We start from the raw sequence: 7,555 nt of genomic DNA on the forward strand, positions 1-7,555 counted from the left end.
CTTGGTGGTGTCCTCCTCAAAGCAGAGGCATTTGGGTTCTGTACTGAGGAGAGTCCAGGCCTCCAAGGTGGTCCTCTGAGAAGTCCCTTGGTGACTAGAGAGTTCTCAGGGAAATTCCTGGGAGAGGACCACTTATGAAAATCTGGGGTCAATCTCTCAGGTCCCATCTGCGGTGCCAACTGTTAAAATTGATTATCTGAAATAAAAAGGAAACTGAAGACAAAGTCACTGAGTCATCTATGATTTAATCAGTGAAGCTAGTATTTGCATATCAGACCAGGTCACCTGACTCTTCAGAGGTCAGAGACAAGGAGTGATTTATAGCGATGGTTTTTATAACAAAAAAGAGGAATTGGAACAAATACAGACATTTGTTTTGAACATAATTCTATTTGAACCTGACAAGGCAGGTCATCTGACTAGTTAGCTTCTCCCAGATTTTCTTAATCCTATGCCAGATGTCCTTTCCTACAGCTAGCACCTTCAGTAACCAGAAAGTGTACTGGGAGAGAGGAACTTATGGTCAGTGGTTAGCAGTCACCCCCCCCCCCCATATTCCTTAGACTAGTTCGTTACTTAACTCAGACTCTAGCTCAAGAGAAAAGGGAGCTTAATTTAACCTCTGGCTCACCTTTCTCTAACTGCCAGAAGGGGGAATTTAGTCTCTGGTCAACCCTGCTTTCTGTTAGAAAGGGAAATTTAGTCTTTTGAAAAAATCTTGCAATCTTATGATTATTTTATTTTTCTAAATTATTTGCTACTAAATGATAAAGTCTTCTCAATCTATCTATTTACTAAATCTATAGGCAACCTAGACTTAAGAGACTATGTTAGTCTAGCTTAATTTAGGGCTAGCTCTTCCTAAAGAAGGGATCCTAATCCTACAATCAAACTAAAAATAAATCAAAGTAATAAAAATATCTTATTTCCTTTTCAGTTGTTAAAATTTTTTTCCTGCTTATATTCAAGGTCTTTGAGATTTCTTCCTGAAATCTTTGGTGCTTTCAGTCTTACCTCTGGCCACACACACCCCAATTTTCTTTATCACTCTCTTCCTGATTCCCCTCTGATTGTGGTTTCTTAAAGGCTGGATTTCAAATGTATCTCAGCTTCCTCCCACACTGAACAATTCCCAGTTTACCAGACTAGGTCTCTGCTCCAAATGACTTTTGGGTGGTCAGAACTGGCCCCAGCTGGATGTAGTGCTCTTTCCCTGAGGCTTGGGGGAGTGCTGTGGAGGGGAGGAGGAGAGGCAGACACACACACACACACACACTGTCCTGTCCCACTCCCTCTGTTTCTTAGTTCTCTGCCCCAGCACCAGCAGCTCAGAGCCTGTTTTCCTTGGCACTGGCAGTTGCAGCCCCTGGCAGGCTTGAGTTCCTAAAAGGCTGTGGCTAATCTGGCTGTTGAGACCCAAACAAACTTCCACAGCTTGGAGCCAGGGTCTCTATGGTACTGGAAAGAGGGAGGGGGGAAACAGGGTGAAGGCATGCTAGTTTGGCTTTCCTGCTGGTAGCACATGGGGTGGGGGAGGGGTGCGGAGTGAACTCAGGGTCACTGAGCATCAGTTCCTAAGAGTTTTTTTGTTTGGTTGGCTTTTGAACCTTCTTTTGGATTCTGAGTGTCCTAAAATATGGAAACAGCTGAAGTCTTTTTATCTTTGGCACATAATTTCTGTGTTGGGGAGGTCTGAGAGATTGTGGAGATTGGAGCAAGTGTCTAGTATGCCATATTGTTCACGTGACCTGGAAGGAGGTTAGGGTCCTTATTTTTTGTCAGCCATGGGAATCTCCAGGAAGTGAAAACAAAACAAACAATCAAAAAATAGTAAAGGGAAAAAGGAAACTCTAGGGTTGCAAACATTGCCACAAAAGGATAAGAAAGACATCCTCAAACTAAGAAGATCAAGATAGAGAGGAGCTGACATGCCTGTAGAACTATAATCTCCTCTTGGAGAAATGCTTTAATTATAAATTCAGGGTATCTTATTTCCTAAGGAAAAACAATCCCCATCTCTTGCCAAAGCACATGCTGAACACAGAATTTTTCTAGAATTCATGGTCCAAAAGGGCAATGAAGATCTTATACTGGGGAGAGAAGAAAATCCTTCTCTGAGAAACTCTAGGTGAAAAGACACTCTCTAAAGAGACTACTCCTATCTAAATTGATAGCTGAGATTATCTAATTTTCCAACCTAATTCTAAAGACACTGATATCCTTGTAGATTTGGAAAAATATGTGAATTCAAGGAGCCAACTTTAGATGTTAGCATCTGACATTTGTTTCTATTGATTTTGCTAAAACAATGAAGTATAATGTTTCATGGCATATTTGATCTGTGAATGGCAATTGATGCTGCTATTCCTTTGTTGCTGTGATTAAAGTGATAGCTCCTCTATATTGGTTTCTGAATGTCAAAATATAGATACATGGAATGTTTTTCCTTAAGAGATGCATCAATTTGGATTAATAATAAACAATTAACTTTGATGGGTTCATGAGATTATTTTGTTAGTGATGTTTATAAATTTCTCATATTATGATTTGGAAAAAGACCAAAGGGGTTGTATTTTAGAATACCTCAAATAATATGTATATGTAACATGAGAAGAGAAAGTTAATCTGAATGCTCTAATTGATTCATGAATTAGAGCTATCACCTAGCAGAAACCTTGGTTTGGGAGACAATGCTCTTCCTCTGGTTGATTGTATTAAGTATTCAAATGTAAATATTCCTATATTTCTAGCTTAACTTGGCATTGGTAACCAATACAGCAGTCATTGGTGAAGCTGGATATCTTATCAGAGAACATAGTTTGGAAACAGTAGAGTTTATAGAAATTAAGAGTGAATGCAACTAAAATATGAAATACGCTGTTTATCTCTGTCAACAATAATCTAGTGATTGCCAGAAAGCACACTGCTTTCTGAACTACACTAGGACAGCCTATTCAAAATTAGTCACATCTTATCTTTAAGACTGAAAAGCTGTATCAAATGATTCTAAAAGCTTGCTGTAGCTCCAGTATTGCCTATAGGACTGGCCCAATCCTCCGTCTGCTCCTAGTTCTAGTGTTTAGATATCTATGTTATCATTTTCTCCACCTCCACCTCCCCCTTCTCAACAGCACTAGTACTGTCCAAGGTACCACTATTTTCCCAATGACCCAGGTTCACAGCTCCTCACTCCAGATTCATCATCCTCAGCTCTTCACTTGTATTCAACAAACATATCCAATCTGTTTTTTTAAGAGTCAATTTTTAGTTTTTAATGAATTTGTAAACAAAACAACTCTCATTTCAACATGAAAACAAAATTCCAAGTCATATAGATGTTTACAGTGATTACATTTATAGAAGCAACATACATACAGGTTCATAAGATGTTAACAAAATTTCTTTGACAAATAGGCTATTTTTTTTTTTAATACCAAGAACATTATAGTTAATGCAGAGCACTACAGATAATCTAGTAGTCACTAAGATTTTAAGTTTTCACTTAGATGATGTTATTTCTAGCACAGTAAGCAGGCAGAGTCTTTCATATGCTTAAAAACTGAAATCTTTGGTTGCTACCTTGTCAGCTGCCTTGCACATAGAAGCCAACAAATTTAAGAATGTTTAAGTTTACAACATTCAAACCCCAGGGAGGAAGAAACAAAACTCCACAAGTGTACAATTGTAGCATTTACAATTATCAGAACCATGGTTGAAAACTGTTCATGCCATTCTTTTGAAACAAGATCTCAAAGCACAAATTCAGGGTTACAATTGTATCAAAATAAAAGGTACCAGAAAATTGGCATATGCACAATTTCCCTCCACCGCTGGTGTCAACCATTTAATTAACATTTCCCCTTGAAAAATGAAATAGAAAACTGAACATCATGTTTCACTATGTCAGTTAACATTCACAAACACAGCAGCTACAACTCTGAATGCTGGACTAGTGTTGACCACAGCCAGTTTATACTGAAATTAAGTTCTTTACACCACATAAATGGTTGCCCACCACCACTGGCAAGTGTACATGTGAACTAAAATGTCTACATTTGGGGAGTAACAAGATCTGCTCTGATCTGCTCTACTTCATATGTTTCTCTTCATGCTTGGAAACCTGTGGGGTTTTGGAGTCTGCTGACCCTACACACTAGAAGAGACTGTCTTTTAGGTCATTTTCTGCTTTAACATTGTCCAGTCGAAGGTGTAGTCGTACTGGTGGTTCAGAGTCCTGAAAAGAATACGAAATAGCTGCCTCAGATACATGTAATCTGGAGCCTCTTCAAAGCGCAGGCCACGGCAGTAGTTGAGATACATGGCAAATTCTGCAGGAAACCCCTGGCATAGAACTTCCACAGGAGTGGACATCTTCTTTTCGCTGATTTTTTCATACTTTTGCTTCTTGGTTGCAGCCTTTAGTCCTTGCCAGGGCAGGCTGCTCTTGTTGAAATACATCAACACATAGCCCAGGGACTCCATGTCATCTCGACGGCTCTGCTCAATGCCAAGGTGGGCATTGATGCTGGCATACCTGGCAGTGCCAGTGAGGTTTTTATCTTCTCTGTAGGGTATGTGTTGTCTTGTTCTGTTGTCTCGATACTTCTTGGCCAGTCCAAAGTCAATAAGGAATAGCTTATTGCAGTGAGCCCCAATCCCCATCAGGAAATTATCAGGTTTAATGTCCCTGTGGATAAAGTTCTTGGTATGCACATACTCAATTCTGCTGATCATCTGGTCGGCCAGCATCAGCACGGTTTTCATGGTGAATCTGCGGGAGCAGAAATTGAAGAGGTCCTCCAGGCTAGGCCCCAGGAGGTCCATGACGAGGACATTGTAGTCCTTCTCCTGGCCGTACCAGCGCATGTGGGGGATGCCCACCCCGCCTTGCAGGACCTTGTAGAGCTTGCTTTCGTACAGCAGCTGGGGGTGCTTGGCTTTCTGCGACTCCAGCTTCACCGCCACCTCCTCGCCATTCGTGATGTTGATGGCCAGGTAGATGTCGCCGAACGAGCCGGCCCCGACCTTCCGCAGCAGCTCGTATTTGCCCCCGACTATGCTGCTCGCCATCCTGCACGGGGGGGCGGGGATGGGAGCGGGGATTGTGGCGGAAATGGTGGCGGTGGGGGAGGGGGCGATAGCGATGAGAATTGTGTGCGGAGATGGGCCTTACCCACCGGGCGCAAGCTTCCGAGCCGAGCCGGGACGGGGCCTAGGCTTGGGTCTCGGTGTAGGCCGCCGCCGCCGCACGGAGTTCCGCCTCCTCCCGGGGTCTCTGCGGATTTGGGGCCGAGCGCGGTAGCAGCAGGCCGGACAATGGCTCTCGGCTTCCGCTGCCCCCACCGCCGCCTCTGTGGCCTTCCTACTTAAGCAGTGGCCGCTGCCCCCGCCGCTGCTGCTTTGGGCTGACGTGCCAGGCTGAGAGAGGCGCACAGCGTGGGGGCGGGGGTTCGGGCCGTGACGTCATCCCGCCCACTCGGACTCCTCCCGCGCCGCCATCTTGTCCATCTGGCTACCTCCGTCCCACCCGGTCACCAACCCGCCTTGAGCCACTTCGTCGCGACAGTGCGGCGACTTTCCTCCAATGGCTGGCCTAGGCTTAGGATTTCTGCATTGGCAGCGCCCTTCCCACACGCCTCCTTCTCTGCATCAACATGACCCCCACTCTGGTGCAGTCCCCCATCACTTCAAACCTAGACTACCGCAGCAGCCCTCTGATTGGTTCCCCCGCCTCAAGTCTCTCCCCCAAACTCTTAATTCATCTGCCATCGGGTTGCCAGGGTGATGTTCCCAAAGGGCAGATCTGACCAAGTCATCCTCATCCCCATCCCCCCAACTCAATAAATGGCAAATGCTACCTATTGGCGTCTGGAATCAAATAGAACACCTTCGGTCTGGTTTTTAATGCCATCCACATCCTGTCCCTATCCTACCTTTCCAGTCTTTTTTTTTTTTTAAAGAATTTTTATTTGTCTTTGTTTTTTACATAAAATTTTCTCCCAGCATCCCTGCTCCTCCCCCTCCCTGAGAGCCATCTCCTACAGGAAATAACGTTTTTAAAGTTAAAAAAAGAAAGGAAGCAAAACTGATCAATAAATCGAAAAAGCCAAAAAATATATACAATATGTCACATCCATGGCCCATCCACCTCTACAAAGGCACAAGATAAAGGTGTCTCTGAGTCTTCCTTCCAGCCCTGCTTGTTTATTGTAATCTTGCCACATTTACTTTTATTTTCGTTTGTGCTCATTTTCTCCATTTGCAATGTTGTAGTAATTGTGTAGATTGTTTTCTTGCCTCTCTACTAATTCACACTGCAACAGTTCATGTGGATCTTTCCTTACTTCTCCACACTTATATTGATCATCCCACAGCACATCAATATTCCATGAAATTAATATATCACAATTAATTTAACCATTCCCTAATCAATGAACATCCACTGTTTTCTGTAATTCTCAAAAAAAAAAAAAGTAGTCTATAGGTAATGCTAACCTAACCACTCTGGCCCCCACTACCAAGAAGCTTACATTGGAAACGTGTAGGCTCTCTGCCATTGACTCCACAGTATTCTCCCAAGTACTGAGGTGTACTGTACATCCCAGTTCCATTTAGCCATTAAATCAGCTTTCTTTTACAAAGAAATATTGATTTCAAAAGCTATAATCACAAATAAACTCTTCCCCCCAAAAATATAGGAGGCATAATTCCCTCAGTCTCTGCAGTTGTGAAAAGGATTAGGTGTATATCTTTCCTCCATTCAGAAAGTCAGTCAATCAATAAATATTTATTAAGTACCTACTATGTGCTGGGCACTACGCTAAACCCTAAAGATATAAAAAGAAGCAAAAGAAAGGCCCTGCCCTCTAGGAACTCACAGTCTAATGAAGAAGACAACAAGAAAACCACCATGTACAAAGAAGCTATATACAAAGTAAAAAAGAAATAAGAGACAGCACTAAAATTAAGAGGGGTTGGAAAAGGTTTCTTGTAAAAGATGGGATTTTAACTGGGATTTGAGGAAAGCCAAGAGAGATTAGTAGCTGAAGCCAAGGAGGGAGACCATTCCAGGTACAGGGAGACAAACAGTGAAAATGTCCAGGGCCAAGAGAAGGAGTGCCTTGTTCGTAGAACAGCCAGGAGGCCAAGGTCACTGGATCTAAAACTGTGTGCAAGTAAGGTATAAGAAGACTGGAAAGGTTAGGGGTGAGGGGGACTGAAGGGGAACAAAGGGTTTTGAATAACAGAGTATTTTGTTGCTACTGGATCCAGATGGCTCTGAAGGAGAGAGTGAGGCTGATAACTTTGCATAGCCCTGCCTCACTTAACTTCAACTCACTTGTAAGTCAAGACATCACCTTTCTGATGTCATTGGTCCTCTTCAAGAACAAAAGACAAACAACAATTGAGTAGGGGAGTGAAATGATCAAACCTGCATTGTAGGAAAATCACTTAGGTGCCTGAATAGAGAATGGACTAGAATGGGAAGAGACTTGAGGAAGGCAGACCCACCAGCAGGCTATTGCAATAGTCCAGGTGTGAGACGATGCACAAG

General features: G+C 43.0%; 1 pseudogene; it reads right to left on the reverse strand.

Moving 5' to 3' along the window:
* Positions 1-3,349: 3,349 nt before the first annotated feature.
* On the reverse strand, positions 3,350-5,144 carry LOC114053601 (annotated as a pseudogene).
* Positions 5,145-7,555: the final 2,411 nt, after the last annotated feature.

The sequence above is a fragment of the Vombatus ursinus genome, unplaced genomic scaffold (genome assembly GCF_900497805.2).
Source record: "Vombatus ursinus unplaced genomic scaffold, bare-nosed wombat genome assembly UNPS02004142.1, whole genome shotgun sequence".
NCBI lineage: Eukaryota > Metazoa > Chordata > Mammalia > Diprotodontia > Vombatidae > Vombatus > Vombatus ursinus.